General features: G+C 32.6%; 2 pseudogenes; both read left to right on the top strand.

Moving 5' to 3' along the window:
* The window catches only part of LOC149537625 (sucrose synthase 2-like), a 42,635-nt pseudogene extending 16,803 nt beyond the window's left edge, over positions 1-25,832 (top strand).
* LOC149537626 (taxane 9-alpha-hydroxylase 1 pseudogene) lies at positions 25,833-27,109 on the top strand (annotated as a pseudogene).
* Positions 27,110-27,477: the final 368 nt, after the last annotated feature.

Genomic DNA, 27,477 nt, shown 5'->3' on the forward strand with positions numbered 1-27,477 from the left:
TTTTTTGCATATGATCTCTAATAAATATGTTCTTATTTTTATTATATTGCCATTGTGTACATCTTCAAGAATGTGGCCCAGAGTGCTACAAATTCTTTTGTAGGGGATTAATTAATCTTAAATGTTTTACTTGAAATGTTAAAAAATAGACAAGGGCAATAGAGAAAAAAGATGGTACAGGTGGTAAGCTTGAAAATTATTATTTATAATATTGGTTATCAAATTTTACCTTTTATATAATGTTATTTTATATCAGTATAATGCAAGCCATTTCAAAAGTCATTCCAATCCCTATTACATCAGTTAGTATATCTAGGACTATACCAGTGGTAAAATATGATCAAGATTATTATGCATTTAATAACTGCATTTTACTTTATCTAGTTACTAATTAAATTATGTTTTTTTGTACAGAATAAAATTGGAAAGTAACTCAATTAAGCATGCATTTTTTTGGTATGCAGGATTCAATTATGCCCACCAATATATCTATTGGTATGCCAAAGGTAGGATGACATAAAATTTTTGAGTAAGCTTGATTAAAATATTTCACTTATTATACCATCAAAATATTTATATTTGTATTTTCATAATATTTCAAGGACAACTCCAACAAGCATGCAATCTACTAGTGCACATGCTCATGATATAAACTCTATGTGTAGAACAAAAACACGTATGATAAGAGATGGATCAAGTGAAAAAGCTTATAGTAGACCATCTACATCTAAAACAAATGTTCCTAATAGACCGGTTGAATTAGAAATGATTGCCCCTATTAGGAGAACATCAAATGTGGGTTTGTTAAGAATTCTTCCACTTGCATTGGAACAAGTTTCTATAAGGATTAATATAGACTCACAATTCCATATATTATATAATGGTATTTTATATCTATGGAATGCAGTCCATTTTGAATGTCATTCCAACCACCATTACATTAGTTACTACATCTAGTATTATGGTAGTGGTAAAATCTAATCAAGGTTATTATGCATTTATTATTCACATTTCAGTTTCTCTAGTTACTTTTTTTTGTACTTTTTTTTATCCACAAGAAATTTGGAAAGTGACTCAATTGAGCATGTATTCTATTAGTATGCAAGATCCAACTATGCTCACAAATACATCTATTGTTAGTGTATTTTTTTATTTTTCTTATTTTTCTAGGTTTTTCCTACACTTTTAATAATCTTGCTTAGGTTAATAAAGCATGTCTTATTAGGTGAGTGTTTTTGAGGTGTCACCTTCCTACATGTGAGCATCCATTAGCTATCTTGGGAAGATACTTTTCTATGTTTAGTCTGATAGATGGTTGCTCCTCATTGGTTGGTGTTGCCACCTCCTCTCTCTTCCTAGCCTATATAAGCATGCTACCTGGCTTGTATTTGTATCTCTTGTTTTTGCGTCCTCTTAATGCTATTTTGCTTCCATCATTTGCATTACTCTCTTGGAGACTAACTCTATGATGCTATTTTGATTTTCTATCATTTGCATTCATAGTTTAGATATTTACTCTTTGCACTAGTTTTTTGGGTTATTAATCTTTTCAGATTCTAACATGGTATCAGAGCTTTTCTATGTGCAAGAGTAGATTTTAGTTTCCTTATTTGAGAGATTCAGGTGGGGCTAATAAAATTTATTTTAGTTTTTTGAAAAATGAAGTATGCTCTTCTCTTGCATCTTTGGATAATCCTGAGAATCAGAAAAGTTTTGACAAAAATGGTTTCTCTCTAGGGTTTCAATCTCAAATCTGACAACCAACTTGCATATTTGGAGTTTTCAATTAGTATTGCAAGTTCCAGCATGCCATTGATGGATTTAGGAAGCTGATCTAGCATTTTCATATCATATTCTGGTTGCTGGGGTCATTTTTTGATTTTTGGAGCCATTTTCTACTGTTAAAGGCATCTGATTTACACTACAGCAACATCTTCTATACATCAGCAAGAAAAATGCTTTCTGGGTTTTATTCGCAGCTTTGAAAAACCATCTAGCTATCTTTTAGATTTTGCATGCAAGCTGTATATTTTGTAGAATTGAGCATGCAAAGATACAGCCATACCCCTCTCTATTGGCAGTCGCAGATTTGAATGTAGTTTTCAAATGTCTCGTTCTTGCTTATACGGACTCCGATTTTGATGATTCTTGTTATGAACTTGGCTATTTTTTTGTGCTCTATCCACTAGTGGAGTTTCTTTTTGATTTTCATGCATGAATTCTTCAGAAATTGTAGATTCTCAGTCGTGACTGTGCACAGTTCATATTTTGGAAACTTCAGAGGATCATAACTTTCTCATACGAACTCATATCGAGGTGATTCTTTTTTTGCTAGTGCATGATTTTTTGAGTAGATCATAGTGGTGCTATTTGTTTCCTTGATTATTGTGCCCAAGTTTCACTTCTAGCATATGCTCTTCATGAGGGTTTGTAATGCATTAAAATCAAGACCATTAAGTATTTCTTTCTAATGGTAGTTGTAAACGCACTAGAATAAAGTGCCAAATCATATTTCTTTGGAGGGGGGTTCTTTGATTGAGTAAAAAGGGGGGGGCATTGTCATGGCTTGGTTCTCTTCTTTCTAGCATTTCTTCTCTGCATTTCTTCATCATGGATCAAACAAATATGCCCATCCTAACTCCATACAATTATTTTGAGTGGAAATCACACATGACAATTCACTTAAGGAAAGCTGGATTAAATAGGATAACTATGGGACTTGAAACTGAACCTGCTAAAGATGAAGATAAGCCTAAGTGGTTTAACAAATGTGATGAGGCATTTGGAACATTGTGTTTGTCTGTTTCTCCTGACTTGCTATTTCACATTGAGTCTTTGGATACACCAAATGAAGTATGGACAAAGCTAGAAACACTATTTGGCACACAAGATTCAATGAGGGGTCATATGTTGGAAAATGAATTAATAAGTTTGAGTCCAGGCAATTTCAACACAATCCAAGATTTCTTCACCAAATTGAAAAAGCTAAGGCTACAGTTAAAACAATGTGGAATTGAAAAGAAAGATGAACAACTGATTCTTAGTATTCTCTCTAAGCTAAGTTCAGAATATTTTGTGTTTTTCTCTAACTTCTATGCTACTAAGGGTGCACTTGGTACTCAATTCACCATGCCATCTTTAGATGATTTTGCTATCAATCTCACTCGAGAATAGGACAAGCTAATCCAGATGGGCATTCTTAAGTCCTCTAAGTCACATGCCTTGGCTGCCAATCAAGGCAAAAAAGAACAACAAGGACAAAGTAGTAACAACAATAGTAAGGACAAGAAACAAAAGAATAGTGAGGAGAAGAAGGATCAGATGCCAGTTTCTTCAAAAGCAACTATTGATACACCATCTTCCAAAGGCGATAAGCCTAAGAAAGAAAAGGTCAAATGTGTTTATTGTAAAAGACCTAGTCATGATGAACATAAATGTTTGTAGAAACAACTTGATCACTTGACATACATTCTTGAGAAGAATAATATCAGTGTTCCTGAGTCTATCAAACAAAGTTCTAATGAAGGGTCTAACAAGGAAAAAGAAAATAGCCAGGGGAAAGGAAAGGGCAAGGCCCTTTTTGTAGTTGCTTCCTCACCATCCACTCGGGTTCTTGATTCGGGTGCTTCACACCAAATGGCTTCATCTAAGGAAGAACTTGCATCCTTGGAGCTCTGTACTATGCCTTCTATTTTCATGGGTGATAACACTCTTGTTGAGGTGTGTGGGAGAGGGTCTATTGATGTGGGGGATGGTACATTCCATGATGTTCCTTATGTACCCTCATTGTCAACTAATCTCCAATCGGTACACCAGATCACTCACACAGGTTTAGGAAAGTGGGTTGAGTTCACTCCTGGTTCAATGGAGATATGTGAGTTGCACAATGATTCTATAGTTGCAATTGGGAGAGCAGATCATCAGTCACGACTCTATATGTTTTCTCATTTTGTTCTTGATCCTCTTTTGACTATTTCACTCACTCACTTTAATAATGTGAGCATTTTATGGCATGAGATGTTCGGCCATCTTAACTTCCATTCCTTGCATCATCTTAACCAGCAGAGCATGGTCACAAGGTTGCCTTCTACTTTGACATTGGAGTCACTTGGAATACATGATAGATCTTCTAATGGGTCAGATTCACTTGAGCAGTCTTCTACCTCCACTTTTGATGCAGAGAGTGATTCAGAGGACACACCTCCTTCCTCTCCTAGTCATCATTTATAGGTTGATGATTCCCCTCTAGATTCTCCATCTTCTGGTCCACTTTGGACTAGACAGACCTTGCAGTTTGTAGGTGATTGTGTTGGGGATCCATCAAACACGAAGCAGACTCGTTCACAATTCAAGGATGCTCTACATATCTTCATTGCTACTGCCTCAAATCCACAATCCTTTCATGAGGCTTTTGGTATTTCTGAGTGGGATACAGCTATGCAGAAAGAGTATAGTTCCTTGATGAGGAACCACACTTGGGATCTTGTTCCTTTTCCTAAGGGAAGAAAACTTGTTCGATGTAAGTGGATCTACCGAACAAAATTTGCAAGCTTTGCTGGAGGTGCGGGATGCTTCATCTTTTAGGGGGGCCTCTTCCTCTCACTTGGAGTCCTAATTTTCTTTGGGGAGTCTCTTTTCTCTCTCTTTTGGGGGAATTTTATGTACATGAGTACCTCATCAGGCTTGACTTGCACAGACCCATTTCTACATCCACCTAAGCTTTGCTTATGGGGGGGTGTTAGTGTAGTTTTTTATTTTTCTTATTTTGCTAGGCTTTTCCTACACTTTTAATAATCTTGCTTAGGTTAATAAAGCATGTCTTATTAGGTGAGTGGTTGTGAGGTGTCACCTTCCTACATGTGAGCATCCATTAGCTATCTTGGGAAGATAATTTGCTATCTTTATTCCAATAGATGGTTGCTCCTCATTGGTTGGTGTTGCCACCTCCTCCCTCTTCCTACCCTATATAAGCATGCTACCTGGCTTGTATTTGTATCTCTTGTTTTTGTGTCCTCTTAATGCTATTTTGCTTCCAGCATTTGCATTACTCTCTTGGAGACTAACTCTATGATGCTATTTTGATTTTCTATCATTTGAATTCATAGTTTAGATATTTACTCTTTGCACTAGTTTTCTGGGTTATTAATCTTTTCAGATTCTAACATCTATTGTTATGCAAAAGGTAGGATCACATGGAATTTTTGAGTAAGCTTGATCACATTAATTTTAACTTATTATACCATCAAAATATGTATATTTTTACTTGTAGAATATTTCAGGGACAACTCCAACAAGCGTGCATAATATTGGTGTAAAGGGTCATGGTATACCATCTATGTCTGAATAAAAACACCTATGACAAGTTGTGGATCAAGTAAAAAATCTCATACCAGACCATTTACATAAAACACTAATGTTCCTAATGGACCTATTGAGTCATAAATGAATACCCTAATTAGGAGCACACCAAATGTAAGTTCTGTAAGAATTCTTCCACCTAGATTGGAACAAGTTTCTTTACGGAGTAATAGAGAGTCACAATCAAGAATGTTAAGGATGTTACTAGATACTCTTGAAAATATTGAAATTAGATAAGAAATGATTAAACAAATTTAGTTATGGGAAAGGGCATTATTGGAGACTATAGGGACTACCTTAGATGAACAAGTAAAATTGCCTAGAGATATTATACATTCTTGTTCATGTGAAGTTCATATATTTTGTTGGTAATATCGATTTCAATTGTTGTTACTTTTAAATTTTTATAAATTGAAAGGATTTGTTTTTGCATCATTGATTGTTAGGTTTGTGCATCAACAATGTAGATTTCAATTGTTGTTACTTTTAAGACATACAATCATAACACTACTAGCTTCCTTATCAAAAATATAAACTTTTAAGCCAAATTGGACTATAAAATACATAAACTGGTTACCATTAAAAGAATCATAGAAGATTTTGGAACAACTCCAATTCTATTTGTAAAAAGGTTGCCTTCCAAAATACCTCAGCCTTATAGGTTCCTATTCCTACCACACTATCAAGCCCAAGTGCTCTACCTTCTCAACAATATCTATAATCTCTAGAAAAATGAACCTCAAATTCATCCAAAATAAATGCAGAGTATCACAGAGATCTAACAAAATTTCAACAAAGCAAGAAATTAAAACAAATTTTGGATCCAAAGCAAAATTCACTCACCATAAATATTTGAGCCCATACAACCCAACAAAACAAGCTATAGAAGTTTCCCCCAAAAAAGGAATAAATAGAACCCATCTAGTGTCAATTGAATAAAACATAAAGAAAAAAATAAGTAGGGAAATACATATAGGTGGAAGAAGGAACACTCCAACAAGTTTAGACACATCTAGAGCTGAACACAATTCTCAAAGGACAACAACTCCATGTTCAAGGAAGTGGTGAAGGCCAACTTACTCAAGCTCAATGTGCTCTGATGTCACAATATGAGCAATGTTTCTAGCTCCTCCATGAAGCAATATTTCCCACCCAATCCTCACACTCTACTCAAACACACTCATTCCTTATCAATTCAAGTGATTCAATTAAGAAAGAAAGAACTTAGGTGTTCAAATCCACTATAAATAAGTTTTACATCCTTTTAATCATAGATGTAATAATTTCATAAGGTAAAATGATATAAACATTTGAGCATTACAAATCTTCAAGCATATTCTATGTCATCTTAGTTGGAAGAGGAAGATAATTCATGTAATCTATAGGTCTAGGTTTTGAATTTAACCTATTTGAATTTATGTAACAAATATTGAGACAAAGTGCACTTCCCTTCAGTGAGTTAAATGTAGGATTAAATTCCATAATTGATATAGCATTTTTGTTCAATTCTTGATTATACAACCAGTTTTTACTGTTTTAGAATTTTCTATAGTTTTGAATCAAAACATAAAATTCTAGATATATGATCATTCTATATAGGTGTCTACTCATTGGTAGCTCTCACAGTGGTACCCTTATGCCAAATTTATAATTGCCAATAAATGAATGAGGATGTTGTGATGTATATGTGTTTAACTATGATTTCTAAAGGAGGGAAATCTTTATCTTATATGTTGTACTCCTTAATACAAGGCATGTTCATATACCTCTGTGGCTGAGAACAAGATAAGCATTTTACATTAGTTCCATTCTTGACTTTAATCTTTGTTATGTGGAATATATATCAATGAAACTAATTCAAATCATAATTGAATTCACATTAACTATCAAAAGTAGATATTATCTTTTAACCATATTCATCAGACATTTTTTAAGGAAAATAATTAGATGTGTGCTAGAAGTATGCTACTTGTATTTGTTTGAGTATGCTAATTGCATAATAGACTAAAAATTTTAATTTTATTTTATGAAATCTCTGGTATGATTTATTAGGAGGGCATTTGAAGATTATAAAAAGGAAAGAATTCCCCATGCCTTTATTATTCCTAAAAAATCTTAGTCCATTGGTGTTACAATAACTAATGAATTCTAAACTTGGTTGTACACTAATATTCGAGAATGTTAAATATTGTAAGGGTTTATAGTATGACGAGTTTCTTTTATCTAAGTTTTTTCCCCTATAGATAAGCTCTTCTTTTCAATGAATACAAGTTACAAACTTGTAAGAATTTGCTATAGGGAAAAACTCACCCAAAACCAAGAAACTCAAACACAAGCACAAAATAGATCAAAGTATGATCAAAATACAATATAGTGTTTAGTTCAATGTACAGGTACACTAGGAGTGCCTATTTATAAAGGCCTCTAAGATACATCTAGAATTCCTAGAGTTAGCAACATGATAAGTCTTACAACCAGGCACATGTCCACTAGATGTGAGTTATCCTCCATTTAGTATAGGATTAAGTATGATGATGAGAGGATAAGCCTACAAAGATGTAGCATGAAAAATAATGTTGTAGACACCATGTGCTTAATTAGGAGTGCAAATAACTATGTTTTCTACATGACAACTTAGTTAATTATGCAAACTCTAGTGTTCTAAAATCCATGTGCTAAATTAGAGTTTCATACTTTTGTGTTGTCAATATGACAACTAATAAAGGTATGCAAACTCATAAGTGTCAACCTAAGAAAATTCTAAAGTAATGCATTAACCTAAGTAAACTTAAGTAACATGTAAATAGTAAATACCTATTTACACCAACACCCCCCCTTAAGTGCAACTTAGGGGAACACACTTAAGCTCACAAATGCATGATGGGTCCCAGCTATGAGGCCATGTTAGTTACCCATGTACAAAAGCAATGCTCTACATACAATGATGAAATACAATCTCTCATAAAGCGGAGAAAGATAGAAAACCACATGTGAAAAAGCCTCCTCTAAAAAGAGAGATAAGTACAAGAAAGAAGATGAGAGAGAAGAAGACCTTAGATGAGGAAAAAATCCCTCCTAGAAAAAGAAAAGAGAGAAATCAAGGGACTCCCCTTTCTACAACATCTCTCACCCCCAAGAGATCTCACAAATGAGTGTACTTGACCTCAGTGAAGGATTTGGTGAAGATATCAATGACATAGTCTATTGTAGGACAATACTTTAGTACAATGATCTACCAATGTATTAGCTCTCTAATATAGTGTATATGAACCTTGATGTGCTTGGTTTGCTAATGCTGAACTGGATGCTTAGAGATCTCAATAGCACTCTAATTGTCACAATGGATGACTATAGGTTTAGATAGATCAAATCCAAACTTGATACTCAGCCTCTATGGAAGAAAGAGCAACATTATTTTGCTTCTTACTCTACCAATAAATAGGGCCAGAACCAAGGTGAAATATTTAACCTAAAGTAGACTTGTGAGAATCACAATCTCCTGCATAGTCTGAATTTGTGTATCTAACCAACTAAAGTCTTGTAGCTATTGCATAATGTATCGCATGTGTATGTGTACCCTTTATGTAGTGCAAGATACACTTGGTGGTCTTCCAATGAAGCTCATGTGGTTCTTGCATGAAGCATGAAACCATGCAAACTACAAAAGCTAAATTAGGCTGTGTATGTGTTAAGTAGATAAGGCTCCCAACTAATTGTCTACAGAATGTAGCATTAACAAGTGGAGTGATACACTTAGCATCTAACTTGACACCTAAAAGAAAGGGAGTGGAAGCAGGCTTGTAGGCACTCATGTGAAATCTAGAAAGCAAGTCAAGAGCATACTTGAGTTGAGAAAGTGTGATCCATGCTGAAGATTATGTAATCTCAATACCAAGGGCATAATGTAGCAAACCCAAGTCTATCATAGAAAATCTGTCATGTAGAGAGGTCTTGAAACTAGCAATGATGGATGAAGTGCTTCCTATAATGATCAAGTCATCTACATAAAGCATGTGTATCAAGTGTGAGTCATCCTTTTTAAGAATGTAAAAATTTGAATCGAAATGACACCTGGTGAATCTTGCTAAGAGTAGGAAGGAATCCATCTTGGCATACTAAGCCCAAGGAGCCTACTTAAGACCATAGATAGACTTATTCAATCTACAAACCATAGTAGAATCCTATATGAACCCCTATGGCTGCTCCATATAAATCTCCTCGTAAAGATCACCATTCAAAAAAGTACTCTTTACATCCATCTAGTGTACAACCCAACCATGAGGTACAACAATAGTTAGTGTTAGGTGAATGGAGTTCACCTTGGCAACTAGTGCAAAAGTCCCTCTATAGTCAATATCTGGAAACTGTGAGAAACCTTTTGCAACTAGTTTGGCATTATGCTTATCCACACTTCCATCCACTACAAATTTGGTTCGATAGATCTAGTTACATTGAAGCACCTTTCTTCCCTTAGAAAGTTGAACTAAGTCCCAAGCGTTGTTATTCATCAAAGATTTATATTCTTCCTTCATAGCTTTGTTCTATTCTAGAATCCTTGATGCTTCCTTAAATGATTGTGGATTTGAAGCGATGGCTATATAAGCATGTGGAAATAATTTTTTCTATGACCTTGTTCTCCAAGTGTTTGAAGGATTCCCCACCAATGAACCTATTGCATCAAGGGTTTGTTGTGCCAAACAAGGTTTAGTAGAAGAAGAAGGAATGTCCTCAACTATTTGTGGACCCTGTGAAGGTGGTGTCATGTGAGTCAAAGTTGAAGGAATCTAATCTTCCCTATCACTTTCATCACTATGATGACTGTCCATGAAGGAAGAAGGAGGAGGAGTTGAAGAAGCCAAACTTGGATAAGTTTCTTCAAAGTGAACACTCCTCTCGTAAAAGATTTCATGAGTCTCTGGATCCATTACTTTGTATGCCTTGAGAGGGTTAGGATATCCAACAAATATACATGGTTTTCTTTGTGGTTCTAATGCCTTTCACTTTTGTGGAAGTATCCTTGCCCATGCTAGACAACCAAAAACTTTGAAGTTCTTTACACTCGATTTTCTACCACACAATGACTCAAAAGGTGTTATTCCATCTAAAGCCTTAAGAGGAATTCTATTTTGGATGTAATTGGTACAACACATGGCTTATGCCCAAAACACTTGATCTAGAGACTTATGTTGAAGCATACAAGTGGTCATTTCAATAAGGATTCTATTCTTCATTTTAGTGACATCGTTCTGCTATGGTGTGTATGCAATTAAAATTTGAAGATCAATACCCTCATGATTGAAAAAGTCTTTGAGCCTAGAGTTGACATATTCCTTATCATTATCTATTCATAGAATCTTGATGGATTTACCTATTTTTTTCTCAACTTGAGCTTTGAAGGTGATGAATTTATCAAATACTTTACTCTTATGAGCAAGAAAAAAGATCCAAGTGTACTGCAAAAAGTCATCAATAAATGTGAGAACATAGCATACCTTACCAAATGATGGTACTGGAAATGACCCAACTACATCACTATGAACCAATTCAAGAACAATAGTTGCCTTCCAAGACTTCCCCTTGTCATATTTCTCTTTGGGATGCTTGCTTGCTTCACAACCTAGACATACGCCCTCTAAATACTTGATTTGAGGTAGATGAATGACCATATCCTTGCTGATGAGTTGTTGAAGGTATCAATAATTAAGATGTCCAAATCTCTCATGCCATAGTTTACTTTTTGTATTTGAATGAGTCAACGAGGCAAGGGAAGTGGACTTAGGCACAAAATGTGAGAAAGAATAAAGTCTTGTCTCATGATTAGCATTTCCAACTACCACCATAGAATCATCTTGGAGATTTTTCACCATAATTGTATGGGGGAGGAACTCCACTTTGTTGCCACATACATAGTGAGTTATTTGATAGATGGAGAGAAGGTTGGTGCTAAGATTAGAAACATGAAGAACATCTTTGAAGAGACCATTTTCCAACTCAAAATTTCCTTTCCCTTCAAATTCCACTTGAGTATCATTGCCCACATAGATGTGAGGTACATTTGATGGTTTTAAGGAGGAAAATTTCTCCCTTGAAGCAACCATATGATGTGTTGCTCCTAAATCAAGAACCCATTCCTTAGCATTGTTTGTACTTGGTACCAAAGCTTGTCCCTTACCCTTTGAAGTGGTCAAAGATCCCTTGTCCTTATAGGCATTTGGTAGATCAATTTTGTGTTTCCTCATTATGTTGACCAATTCATCAATCTTCTTATCCTTGCACTCTTGTTCATCATGACCATTCCTCTTACAATAGGAAGAAGACTTTCCTTGTTGTGAAGAAGATTTTTCAGTGGAAGAAGATTGATGTGAGGAAGATTTTTGTTTCGAGGAGTAATGTTGTGTGTCATCTTGTGGCTTAGCCTTCCACTACTTTGGCTTCTTGTTGGAGTTTTTGCCACTTGAATTACCTACATTGGCTATGAAGGCTTTGGTCTTGAAAGACTTGAGAATTCCAAAACTCACTAAATTGTCAGGTTCTAAGATCAACATTTCTAAAACTTTCTCAAATGAAGGCTTAATGTAGGCGCTATCCATCGTTAATTTATGAGTATTATAACTAGAAACAAAAGGAGCATATTCAGGTGGAAGATAAGTCATCATATGTTTGATCATCTTTCCATCCTTGATTATAAACATCGCATTTTAATGCAAGATTTTTAAGTTAAGAATGTTTTCATATTTGTAGCAGTAAAATAAGATTAATAGGAAACTATTATTAATAGTAAATTAACATTAAGCAAGAAATTAGATCAAAATAGTTGTGCACTTGCCTCTTTCAAAATAAATCCAACAATTATGCAAAAATATAAAAGTAGCAACATCCATAGTACTTTCTAAATTAGTAATATTTATAATAAAGATTACAAATTCTAAGCTTAGCCTTGCGGCTCACTCCTTAAACATCACATTCTAAGCTATGTTTCTTAAATTATAATTGTTAAATAGTTAATATTGACTTACTATTTCTGAATTTAATTTTCAATCAGTGTAATATTTAAGGATGAATTCCCCATTTCAAATACTTGTAATATATAATATTTAAGAAGTCATCCCTTATGTTATCCTCTATAAGTGAGTTTTCTAATTGAAATGGAAGCATTTGACTTTCTCAAATGTAGAGTTTAGCAGTTCATGAATGTTTTTTTGCATGGAATCATAACCTACCAAGATTCTTTATATTGCCATCTCGACTATTCTAGGCATTCTTCTTCTCTACTTAAGCTGCATAATATCCACCTTGAATTCTTGTAAAGCCAATTTAAGCATATGTTGCTTCATCTAACTATTAAGTCCCCTTGGGTTCCAACAAAGGATTCTAACTGTGAAAACTTCTATAATAAATTTATTTAATTTATGATAATGCAAAAATATCTAGAGACTGAAAAAGTTTTTAAATCTTATTTTGACTTTGTGGGCCACCTTTCACAACTATTTTCCTTCGAAGGTCAATTTTATGTCCCACAGTCTTAGGCCCTACAACATGGCCCAAAGAATTTACCACTCTATTGTCCTTACCAACATCAAGTTTACATTTCTTTGTGTTTTTATACTCAACTATCATCCATTGTAATTCCTTGAAAAGGTCAATCTTAGAGTCAATATGAGGATACCAAAGGACATCAGAAAAGCTCCTTCTTCTAGGAATAAGAGGCAAAGTCTAGAACCTCATTTAGGCCCTTTATATTGGAGAAATAATGCCTTGGTAGGCAATGGTAAGTAGTAGGTCATCACCAATCTTTAGAGTGGTGTGTTGAAGCTAGGGATTCCCATCCTCCAACTAAGAATTGGACTTGACTAAAGGGGAATCTCCTAATTTAAGGGGAGAGGGGATATAGCCTAAAGAATTATTCTCAAGACCCTTTGAGGGATCTTCCATCTTGTCTGAATCAAAAGAGAAGGTCACATCCATGTCTAAATCTACTACATCTTACGCACACAAAATTATGCATTTAAAAAAAATCAAGGGTTGAACATAAGAGCCGAGTTTAGAGTCAATGGTAATAGTCATAGAAAGAACCTTGTTAACCATCATACTTCTAATTGGAGGTTTGAATGTTCCAAATCTATTTGAGAGTGTCAATTTCTAAGGAAACTAAGACATAGTAAATAAAATGTGGTGAAGGAATTGAAGATTTTTGCAACATGCAATGTTGACCAAGTTCCTAAAAGAATTTGATATCTATAATATCCAATATAGGTATCAAGTTCCTTCAAGGACCTTAAACAAACTATAACAAGTATCATGGAGTGACTCATATTTGCCTAATAGTTAATTGTAGTTCTAACATTTAATATAATTTGATTAAGTATAAAATAACTTTTTAAAAAACTTAGAATAAATTTAAATTAATATTTTTAATTTGTATATTAGTTTTTAATAATATTATTTTTATAAAATATAATTGTTTAATATAAAAATTATATACTTATAAATATAATATAATTTAAATTCCATATTTATACATATTAACTATATTTAATTATTTAATTAATGGAATGTCAAGCTTCCATAAGCAATTGTAGAGTCAAGTGTAGATGACAAAAGTGCAAAATAGATGATTAAAAAAGTAAAAATTTAAACAGAAATTTAAAAATAGGCTATCTCCATTTATCAAAGAAGAAAAAAACTCCGCAAAAATGCAATAGTGCATAATTTAATGAATGAAATTGTGCTAAATAAATAATAGGAAGTGAGACCTTGTTAGCCCAAAGAAAGCAGAATTTAAGTGTTTTGAACGTGCAAATAAGAAGACATATAATAGAGATCAGATTATGTTTGCTATCTTCATTGGTATTTGTCTTAAAGTGAATATGTTCCTTGTATGTTTTTAATAATTAATTAAATTTTATTTTTTGAAAAGTTATATTAATAAATGTATATAGTAATAGTATTTTAATATAATAAAAATAGTATAATAAAAAGAATGGCTTAATAATAATCATATAGTAAAGACCATGTTTTAGTGGTCAAATATTCAAAATTAAATAATATTTGTTTAAGCTTAATATGAAATTCAAATAATAATTTTAATAAATTTATCAATATTCAATATACAATTTTTGACTTCAATCCTATAATTAAATGTAGAAACTTTCACATTTAAAAATACTAAATCTTTACATATAATATAGTTTTTATAAAAAAATTAAAACATAATGCAATAAAAAATAAAAACTATTGGATTACTACAACAACATTAAATATAATTGTAATAGTTAAACTTTAATTGTCAATTAGGATTAAGGGTGAGTGAGTAGCCGAGTTGGTGTGAAGGCGAGTCGTGAGGCGTAGTGTTAGGCTAATGATCCCGGTGCTACGCATCAACTCCGGTTCGAGTCACACTAGGTTTACCACAAACCCTTTTAAGGGTGAGTGAGTAGCCGAGTTGGTGTGAAGGCGAGTCGTGAGGCGTAGTGTTAGGCTAATGATCCTGGTGCTACGCATCAACTCCGGTTCGAGTCACACTAGGTTTACCACAAACCCTTTAGCCAATAGTGGCATGTTGTGATGATTAAGTTGTTGTGTTGTTATCCTTGCCATCAAGGTTCAAATCTCATGGGGATGAGGTCCCCCATTTGTGGCCTCACTAGTTCATAGCTCCAGGTCAAAGCGTTTACCCCTCTCAAAACAATTAATTGTCAATCAGGATTTTCCTTTATTTTATAAACCAATCAAGTTGATGAGAAATATTTTTATAAATTGCTCAAGTTAAATAATTTGCATCTAACTTGATCAAACTTTTAAAATATAATATTGTAAAAATATTAGTGAAGCTTGATTAGATAAAATTCTAAAATTTAATCACTAGTTAGATTTTGGTCATTGCCTATATTTATGGCATGAACTAATATTATAAAATTTATAATTTTGATAGATATTAATTAGCTCATTTTTTTTCAGAATTTATTTTTTATAATAGTAACTATACATCATAATGAATTTAAAAATAAAATTCTAATAGTGAATTTAAGAATGGCATAAAATCATATATCGAAGCAACATTTTGTATTTAGGTTTTTTTAAAAGTAAAGTTAAAGATAAATAATTGTAATGAATTTTAAAATAAAATCTTTAGAAATTAATAGTAGAATGAAGAATGACATATTTTTACTTTAATTTAAATTTAATCATAATAATGTGATAAAATAGGTTGAGGTATACTATTTCCTACAAATTGGTTTATAAGATCCCAACAATTTCAACCAATCAACACCAAGACAATGAGTTTGGATAATTTTTAGAGTACAAAATTAGTAGATAAACTATATGAAAATCTAACAATAAATTTCAAGACAATAAATTCTCAATTGTTATTGTTACAAATTGAAGAATTTAATCATTAGTTAATCAAATGTGATTGCAATAGTATTTAGCCTACCCATGAATTCAACAAACCAAATTAACTTTAAATAAAACAATGAAAAAAGGTTTTTAAAATTATTCAAATTAAAAAGAGAATATACATTGACAATACCTTCTATTATTAGAAAAATAAGAGATCTTATATTCAGTATTTTTATTATTTATTAATAAATATAAATAATAATATTTTCATTAAAATTTTAAATTTATTCTCAAATATCTATAATTATTAATTATAAATTAGCATTGTATCATTACTAACTATATATTTAGGAAAAAATATTGACACATTAACCTTTTATTAATTGATTAGGCTATTTACTATGGGAATCTCAACTGAGAATTGTCTTGTCCAAGTTGAAATCCCTTTCTCAAGTGTCAGTCGGGCATGCTTGGCTTCTAAACAATGCTCACTTGCAGATATAGATGTCATGACATATTTGTCACACCTTGTTGCTTCCTCTATGTAGCATTTTCCATGGACCTACCATGGCCTCCTGCTCTTGTGCTTGACTACCAATAGAGTTGATTCGTGACCTATTATGGGACTTTTTTGTCTTGAGAGACTGGTCTTTACCATGTGCATTGACCAACTACCTTATGCTCCATATATTTGTAGGGATTTTGCTTGCTTCATACCACATCGTGCATGTTTGATGATTTCTTAGTAACAAAGGTATTTTACACTCTTAATTTCATTTTGCATTATTGCTCATTCCTCATTTTCCTTTTCCTAAAGCACACGGGTTTGTTACACATATTTTCTATGATAAAATTCATTGTGTATTCTTAACCATATAAATTATGTGCTTAATTCCTCTAGTCTTGAAGGAAAATTGGGTTTTTCTTTATTCAAGAATATTTCTAGTTTCCTTTCAATGATTCATTATAAATCTGATAAATATTATTGTTTACCACTAAAATTTGAATTGTTTCCCATCATATAAGGAAAATTATATTATGAAAGATTATCATATAATTCAAAGCCAAAAACATGTGAATAAAGACCACATTGATATGTTTAAACTTGGGTTAAACACTTCTTTGTGTGGATTGCAAGGATTGAACTTGAGATTTATTGGGAAGTTCATAACACCCACTTTGTTTTTTATGTATACTTTGGAGACTAGACTTGTTTCATTATTGATTAAAATGTTTCAAACTCTCATTTTGTGTTTGATGCAGAAAAGAGACCATTGTTCAATATGAAAACCATCGAGCCTTCACACTATCTGGTGAATACCAAGTAGTTTCTAGTATTGATGTTTTCAATCCCAAATTCAATATTATATCCCCTAGAATATATATGAGGATTTATTTTCCTTACACAAAAAATCATTAGCACATTACTTCTTTCTATGAATCTATTGAAAAGCTCTTGTATAACCTAGAGAAAAATGATGCACACATGTAAGATTTATTTATGTTTCCTTTGGTGTATGCTATCATATACTCAAGAATAGGCAATTGTCAAAAGGATTATCCCATTGGGAAACAAAAATGCCATATAAAACCCTATGTTGTATAACACTAATACAAATTACAAACCAATTGACCATAAATTAGCTCATGTGTGTTTTCCACTTTTATACCTTTAAAAAATATAAGTGAAATTATCTTTTTTTTCTCAATGATACAAAGGTTCCCTTAGTGACAAAAAGAAGCCAATCATCTTCTCCATTGAAACACTGGATAAAGTGAAAAATATGTCAGGTCTAGTAGAGTGGTTGAATTTGATGAATCTTGTTGTAGTTGATGGTTTTATTGACCCCTTAAAATCAAAAGATGGAAGAAATTGAAAATATGCATAGCCTTATTAAGTAGTATAATTTAAATGGTAAATTTAGGTGGATATGTGCTCAGACTAATAGAGTGAAGAATGGAGAACTTTATCGGTACATAGTAGATACAAAGGAAACTTTATATAGGTGTATTGTTATAATAGGATGATATAGTAAAATTACACTTACAAAACCATATTTCTAAAAGAAAATTTTGATATTCATGCTCCGCACATGTTTTCACAAATTATCGTGCAATATCAATAACCCAAGTTCTTGAAATGGCATTGATTTGATGGCATAAAACCCCTTAAATCATATATAATCCCAAAGAAAAAGGTAATTTATCATTAAGATCCATCACTTGAAAAGAAAGCCATGATACTGTCTAGTTGTTATTTTGTCATTTTCTTTCAACCAATATAGGTTCAACCATTGGTGAGTTAAGAATCCCATGTTTATGTGCTTTTGGGAGGTACAATTACAAACAATTTGGACTATCTTTGAATGCAACTCTTCTTGATTTTCATAGTTTGAGTTATATTTTTTTGTATGGGTTAAGAATGACTAGGATTTATAGTTTCAGCAAATTTAAATAGTTTATGCCCCCTAATTTAGATAGTTCACTCCCACAAAAGCTAAACTTTGACACAATAAATAGTTACTCCTCTTTTGGGACATGTAAGTTGAAGGGAAATTGCACTTTATCTTAAGAAGGTCTTATGCCAAATTAGAAAATGAATAATAGAAGAACATCCTGGCTTTAGAAATATGAATGCTCTAAATATATATATTTTTAAATTCAGAAATTTCATAATGTGATTGTTCCAAATACTCTAATAATGCTTTTATTTTATGAAGCAACCTTTATGCTAGATATTTTTTTTGAACACTAAGGATTACTCTTTTGGTTGATCTAATATAATCAATTTATTTGTCAGGTGTAGCTTGCTCTTTGTGACACTTTTGGACTTACTATAATTTAGGCAATGACATGTGGCCTGCCAACATTTTCCACTTCTAAGGGTGGCCCTACTAAGATTATTATTGATGGTTTTTCTAGATTCCATATTGACCCTCTTAATGGGGATGAACCCAATTATAAGATTGCAAACTTCCCAAAAATCCAAAACAGGCCCAAACTTTTGGAATGTTGTATCAAATGAAGAGTTTCAATGCATATATGAAAGGTATAAGTGCATGTTTATAATTTGTAATGATTTATTAACTTGAGAACATGTGCGTAATCTTCAAGGCATCTTTGAAAACTAGATAAGCCTATTTTCTCTTTAGCTCAATGTAAGTTACTACTCATATAGAGCTAATGCATGTTTATAACTAATGCTCAATGGCATCATGTAGCTACACATGGAAGATTTATGCAGAAAACATAGTAAATTTGACAACACTATATGGGTTTTGGAAACACATATCAAACCAAGGGCAACATGAGACAAAGCGCTATATGAAATTGTTTTACATTCTTAAGTATAGAGAACTAGTGAGTAATCTTCCCATTCATATTATGTTTTAACTTGCATCAATGAACCAAGGAATATCATTTTTTAGCAATTCAAGTTTAGTAAGAAAATTTCATTCACATTCTATCATTTGACCTATGAACATAAAACACTAGGAAGCTTTTATCTTGGAATTAGATTAGTTACTCTATCAAGGAATGATGCTTTTCTATTTCTTCTATTGATGTTTATTATGAGAATAAGATATCATTATATTTACTCTTGTCATTGACTAAGGCTCAATTTGATTTTACATTTCCTTTAGGTTAAAAACATGCCTATAGTAAAAGAGGATGAATTCCACATAATTGAAGTGAAGAAAATTGAAACATAGGATATTAAAAATAACAAACTTGATGGATATGATTTTCTTTAAAATTTATTGAGTATGCTACTCACTCTAATGAGTAGATTTTATTCTCCCAAACACTTCGGCTTAAACAAAGAATAAGGGACATAGAAATATAGTGTATGATATAGAAAGTAAAAATTTAAAAATATTTAAGACAATGTATTAGGAAATATTTCTACCTCTATTTGTCTAATCATAAATGTTGAAGTAATTTCTTTTCATTTTGTGTGTTAGTTCCTTAAATTTTCTAGGGGTAAAGTTCCAAATTTTTAAAACTCACATCTAGAAATCTTGGCCCTAAAGGATTTCAAAATATGTCATCTATATGTCAATACCTTATCTACTAGCCCACATTCATTGATGAAAAAACATTATCTTATTTAACAAACTTAAGGAACTTAGAATTTTCTCTTTTAAAAGTAGTTTTGAAACTTGAATATTATTATGATAATTATTATGCATATTGATGATTTTTGGATGTTGACTATGTTGTTTCTTGTTCATGTAGAAATATAGGTGGCAAATCTTGCATCAAAATGTGAAACCTTTCTTTGCCTCTAGTGGACATTAATATGCATTTCAATCATATTTGCAGAGAGGAGGATATTTAGAATTAACTTTTTCTCTTGTATGCTATAGGATTCTTACATTCTATCTTTATCAATGTAGAGAACTAGAAAGAAAGAATTGATTGTTTCTTTATTGAAGATTTACTGCATTATTTGATGATATTTGATTGAACACTAAATTTAGATTTCTTGTTTATATCTCTGTCTGATTCATTGTGCAAATTATGCATATTATTCATTGTGTACTAGTATACAATGAAGTAACTACCATATCTAATAAGAATATTATTACAAGAAATATGCATGGTTGCTTTATGGAAATATTTTGAAAATGTTTATTGAAATGTATATACTTCCTATTTTTGTCAAATGAATGGAAAGTTATTCATGGAATAGAATACTTATGTACATTTTTCTCATTTCTATCTTCGTTGTCAAGGAATAAAATTTGAATACATCACTATTCATGGTGGTTGAATGTCCTTGTAAAAATGTTACTTTGCAGGCTAAAGTATTTTATATAAAGTTAAATAGGCATTTCATAATGTGGAAATTTAAAAATAACTTCTAGATTGGAATTTCAAGTGGTAATTCTTGATAATCAAGTCATAATTCTTGATCATTTGTAGAACAAAATTTCTAACTCATCATTTAAATGATAATAAAGAGTTGATTATTATTGTACCGGTTTTAAGAAGCAAGGTGCGAGCATCAGTTTTCACTGTATATTGATGTAAATACATTCATTAGAATCAAGGATATCTGAAACTGTTACTGATTAATGTCGAAAGTTGTTTTTATCTTGGATGACATTTTAGAACAATTTTGCATGCACATGCTACTTTAAAGAGTTGGAATTAAATAATGAGACTTGCATGTACCTAGTAGATGATTAAAAATTGTGGAAGTGGTAATTACTTATACCATCAATTACTTGAATTGAAATGGAATGTTTGTGCCTTATTGCTTATGAATACCTTCACCCAACAAAGATGGTCGGGCATATATATTGAATGCACTCTTTGTAAAGGATTAGTTTTTAGAGACATATGGGGCAATAATTCCTTCTTGTTTAAGGTCAAAGGGAATATCAGCAATTGTGTATTGTTTTATGTATTGTGTTAATGCGCTTCAATTGTTATATTTTGTTTATCTTATTTGTCTCCTATTATATTAAAAGAAACTTGTTTTAGATTTTTTTTTTATGAATCGAGTGTAATTGTACCTCACTACAATTCTACCATTTTAGTTATGTTTATTGATGAGTAATAATTCTTAAAAACTTGAGTATTATTTTAGATTTTTAACTTGCAAGTTTAGTCAAGTGTCTACATTAATTTAGTAGATCCATGTGTGAGTTTAGGTCCATGAGCGAGATGTAGTAGTGAAGGTTGTCGAAGGAGTAAATTAACATGAGGATTTGTTATAGTAGTGAAGGTTGTATAAGGAATAAATCAACATGAGGATTTTTTACAATAGTTAAGGGTGTCTAAGAAATAAATCAACCTAAGGATTTGTTAGTGGCACATGCTTAGCATTGAGAAGAGGCCCATGTGCATTATTTAAGGAGATTGATAATGTTTTTATTAGTCTTGATAGAAGTACTTTTATGCTCAAAAAAGGATGCATCTAACTTATACAATGTATAATGTGTCAAATTTGACACCTCTAGAAACCACCATAACACCTCTCACCATTTTCCATTTGGCATTATAAAAGACTACCTACATACTTAGATTGATTACTTTGGTCATAATAACAAATGTTGCTTTAAAAAAAGGAAATGCAACACACCATTAATATTTCTTATTCTACCATCAAGAAATGTGATTTTAACTTTACTATAAGTTATAACCAACAATATTCTGTACAAATTTTCCAGCCTCTATAGATTTTTTGTCAATTTTCTTATCTAATTCATATTTCCTCTCACTTTCCTTAAAATTCTTCTTCTTTACCTCTTCTACATCAATTTAATATTTATCTTTACAAAAACCTTTGTCCCTCTCCTTCATCTTCTCCTTCCTACTTCCTGCTATCTCCTTCCCTCTTCTTCTTTCTCACTCCTTTTCAACCACTGCCTCTCACTCCTTTTCAAAAATATTCTGTACAAATTTTCCAGCCTCTATAGATTTTTTGTCAATTTTCTTATCTAATTCATATTTCCTCTCACTTTCCTTAAAATTCTTCTTTACCTCTTCTGCATCAATTTGATATTTATCTTTACAAAAATCTTTGTCCCTCTCCTTCATCTTTTCCTTCCTTCTTCTTTCTATCTCCTTACCTCTTCTTCTTTCTCACTCCTTTTCAACCACTGCCTCTCACTCCTTTTCAAAAATGTTCTATACAAATTTTCCAGTCTCTATAGATTTTTTGTCAATTTTCTTATCTAATTCATATTTCCTCTCACTTTCCTTAAAATTTTTTTTTGACATAGCACTTATATAATATATTTAATAATAAACTACTACATCAATTTGATATTTATCTTTACACAAACCTTTGTCCTTCTCCTTCATCTTCTCCTTCCTTCTTCCTTCTATCTCCTTACCTCTTCTTCTTTCTCACTCCTTTTCAACCACTGCCTCTCACTCACTCACTTTTTCAACTACCAACTTCTCATGTCTTAATCTCCTGCTTTCCTCTACCAGTCTTGCAACCTCTTCTCTCTATTTTCTACCCCCCTATTCTAGCATTTCCTTTTCTAATCTTGCTTGCCTCTTCACTTCAACATTCATGTATTTTTTTTCTTCATTGTTTTGTAGCTATAAAAGAATACTGTAACAAATTCTAATGTGGGGAAAGCTGAAATAGAAGGTTTCATATTTGATGTAGATGAATTCAATAACAATGATATTTTATTGTGACCTAAGGTACACTATAGTCATGAGAAAACATGATAACTACAAAACTAGTAGGTGAATGGAGAACTTAGTACTAATTGATGGATGACCCTAGTAAGTCAAATAGTAGAAAAATGATCCTAGCCCAAGTTTCGTTGGACTAGATATCTACCATTACTAAAAGAAATTCCCTATGACACTCTCATTTCCTATACTCTTCTGTCTCCCTCATCCTCTGAATCTATGAATGATTTCTCCTTTATTCTTTCCTTTAATCTCTCAAATCTTGCTGCTAATTCTTTTCTATCTCAAAATCTTATTGTTGTAGATGTAGGGTTAAATTAAAACTAAAAGCAAATATGATTGTTATAGATTTGGGATTAAACTGAAACTGAGGCAGATCTGATTGTTGTAGATTTATAATAGAATTTCAAGTTGCTTGCACTACAGGGCACAAAATGATTATTTGTAATGTCCAAAATATGTTTTATTGGAATAATATAGTATATTTTTTCATACCCTTCATCTTCTATTCAATAGTTTGCAAATGTCCCTCTCAACACCAAAAGTCCTTATTGTAGTTCTATGTCAATCAAATAGCTTGGACACTTACAATCATCTACCAGTCTTAACCTACTCTTTGTTGTTTACATTTCTATAAATTTGTTTCATTATTTTAGGATGCTTCACTTTCTTTACGACTGAAAACTAAACTCATGACTATAGTTTATAATTGAAGTTGTGCTATGTTTAATGATAGATTTTTTTTGGTAAAGCTTAGTTAATATTTTTTCTCTCATCTATTTCACATAAAACTTCAATTCTACAGCATCTTTGGAATATCTCTTTGACCCTTCATCTATAAAACAAGAGGGAAATTGATGGGATCATTGAAGGTTCTCAACCTTATGTGAATTAATGCATAGATGATGTTGAATATATGTGGATTTTTTTTTTTCTATTCTATTTTTTTGATGGTGTGTGTAATGGTGTAGTTTTATTCTAATAAATGTGGAGTAAGCCTCTACACTTGCTGTGGATTATCATTTTTTTGCCTCAATGATTGACTTTTTCATAGAATTGGATCAGCCTCATTCGACATTTAGTAGATTAATACTATTGAATTCCTGCAAATGTGACATCCAAAACTAATGGTTTTTTTCCCTTGGGTATCTTGACCTGCCAATTACTTCCATGGAAATTTATTTATTAGCTCTTGGTGGATCCCTTACTTGATTATTTTAATTTTTGATATGTCAGTAATATATATTATGACATTGCTGAGATTTTATACACATGTCTACTTAAATGCCAAAATGTTATTATTTATGCTAGATAAGCCAATCTACACTTCATAGTATGTTCAATAATAGATGAACCTGTCACAGATTACATGCCAAGAAATGTAAAATACTACTCAATAAATGACCTCTTGGGGAAGTAAAGATTATTAAAGTGTAGAAAAGAAAGGCTATTTTGAATAATATATTCTTGCTATAGTAGTCACATTAGTAGTAATTTCAATGAATATTGTATTGATTATGCAATATAACTATAACAATGGGTGCATGCAAGTTGCCCAACGTGGAAAATGAAAATGTACCCAACAATATCAAAAAACTCACCAAAAAATATCACTATTGATAGCCAGCAAATACTAAGGGGACTCAACCAAGCAAATACCTCTACACAAAGCCTATTGGACAATGAGATAGAGGAATTTGAAATAGCTATGCAACAACTTGACATGGCATATCAAGCACTAGAAAAATATTACCTCCTTGAACAGGGAATAAAATACGATGAACACTTCAACATGGGAAATTCTAGTACACACCGACATACATTCCAGAATTTTATAGAACTTGTATGGAACAACATCTTTGCATAGATTAACCAAACTGGTGTATAAATTTAAAACCTACAAAATCTTTATTGGCCTCTATTCTTGTAAAAAAATCAGCCATTAGGTACTCCTTTCTCATATGGAAAGATAGAGACTGAAAATTTTGGATCCAAATCTTAGCTGCTTAGCAACTACTTTCTCCTAGTTCAGACGTTTGAAGATATTGCATAATCGACTACTTTTGAATATATTTTTGGATTAAACAAATGATTCTGTGTTGCTTTTATTCTATCTTCACTATGTATATATAGAAATGTTCTTGGAATGTTCAATAAGCACCAGGTACATTAGTTCATGTTGTGTTGACATTTCATTTCTGTTATTTGAAGAACTCATGTTATTTGAAGAACTAGATCTATTTTCAGCAGGCAACCACAATCTGTCATTCTAGTTTTCCAGTACATGAGCTATTGAGATATGCTTTGACATTATCACAGTTGTGACAAAATTAGTTACAACAGTTTTGAGATCTCAGAATATGTTCCTATTTCCTATTTCAGACACAATATCACCACAAGCAACAATAATTCACCGAATTCATTGCATCGTCATCTACAACAGATTTACCAATAGAATAAAAAAACAAATATGAATGCTAACATTTATGTCTTTGTTAAGTGCATAGTCTATAAAGAATGCAAATTTATGAAAATAATTCTTTTACTTAAGCTTCAATAAGTTGTAAAGTAACAATGAATTTAAATAAAAAATAAAAATGGAAAAATCGAGGTGACTCTTGAACCTCTGGCGTACAACTGCTTGTTTTATTGCATTCTACGCATCTTATGTGTAAATAATATATCATATTTTTATATCCTACGATCAGATTGAACGAGAAGAGTGCCTATGATGAATAGAGGGGGCCCCGAAAAAAAAGGCATTACTGATCAGAAAATGTATATCAAATATAGTATGCGAGGAAGGGATAACAAAGAATTTCCGGGATTGCATATTAAAGAAGTCGCATACGTTTGACCGTTGTTTACGCATTGAAATCGTTGGTAAATATTTAGAATGGATAAAAACAGATAGAATTGCAGGTCCAAGAGATAAACGTCATGAAGCGTCTAACGAACTTCATTGAAAATTGGTGGGAGACGAATCCATGGGAAGCAAAAGGGGAGAGGACCATCTACGCCTGCGTTCCGCGCTCGCTCGCTTTCTGGCTCCTCAAGCAATGAAGAATTATATCTCCAAAATGAGTTTCGAAGTCCAACGTCATATCAAAGAGAAATGGGGAGGAAAATCCCAGGTGAAGATGGTTCCTCTGGTGAAGGACCTCATCTTTTCAGTCGCAGCCAGCTTGTTCTTCGACACAAGCGATGATTCCCAAAGGAATCGATTCCGTGATCTGTCTGTTCTGCTCGACTTTCCAGGCACTCGTTATAGCAGAGCGCTTAAGGCACACCACACGATGGATCGAATTCTCCTGTCTTTGGTAGAGAAGAAAAGGATGAATTTACGCTCTACCTGCACTGATGAGACCAGCCGATATCAAGATTTACTCTCCGCGTTGATCAGCTTCAAAGACGAAAGAGGGAATCCACTCACACACAGAGATCCTCAGCAATTTTAATGATTTGCTTCAGGCTTCGTATGACATCACTGTCTCCGCCCTCACCTTGCTATTTAAACTTTTATCTTCCAATCCCCATTGTTATGAGAAAGTCGTCCATGGTATGTCCAGTCCATGCTCTCTGGATTTAAGATTTTAAATTTAATAGCATTAATTGATTCTAGTACTCGATTGATGGTTTATATCAGAACAAATGGGAATATTCTCAAATAGGAAAGATGGTGAAGAAATCAGCTGGCAAGATCTGAAAGACATGAAATATACATGGCAAGCTGTTCAGGAAACCCTGCGTATGAACCCTCCACTTTTTGGAACATTTCCCGAGGCCATCACAGATATTGATTACAAGGGTTATACGATCCCTAAAGGATGGAAAGTAAGTTGTAGATCGAACATTTTTTCTTTGTTGAAATCACTACACATAAATCCAGCATAATGACTTTTGGATGTATGTTTGTTATGGGCAGATCTTATGGACAGTTTATAGCACTCACGGGAAGGAAGAGTATTTTGGTGAGCCAGAGGAATTCAGGCCTTCAAGGTTCGAAGAGGAAAGCAGGAATGTGGCCCCTTACACCTTCTTACCATTCGGTGCAGGGCAGCGAGTTTGCCCAGGATGGGAATTCTCCAAGATGGAGATATTACTCCTCGTTCGTCATTTTGTTAAATCGTTCACTGGCTTCACCGCCATTGACCGAGCTGAGAAGATAACAACGGATCCACTCTTTGCTCTCCCAACCAATGGTTTTGATATTGAACTTTTTCTCCGACCCCAAAATAGTTGAGAGCAAACTCTGTGGATTATGAAGTGAATCAAGGTCTGAAAACAGACGTGGTAATAGAATAACTATTATGTCGTGGAAGTAGTTCAAAGTATTGGATCGTGAATGTTCTTTCTATTTTGTCTTCTTATATATATATATATGCTCACTATATTGTTTTTAATTAAAAGTGGTGAAATTAGGTGGTTGGCCCATTAACAATCAAATTAGTCAACAACTAGTAGATAACTATTAACAAAAACTACCCTACCACTTAACAAAAACAAAACAAGGTTCGGAACCATATTTAAAAGAGTATCAGCAGGCCTGACATACATATTGCCTGCATTAAAACCAATAAAACTAAGTATTATATAGACAAAGGCATGACA

The sequence above is a fragment of the Cupressus sempervirens genome, chromosome 9 (assembly GCF_028749045.1).
Source record: "Cupressus sempervirens isolate cs-2001-9-10 chromosome 9, ASM2874904v1, whole genome shotgun sequence".
Lineage (NCBI taxonomy): Eukaryota > Viridiplantae > Streptophyta > Pinopsida > Cupressales > Cupressaceae > Cupressus > Cupressus sempervirens.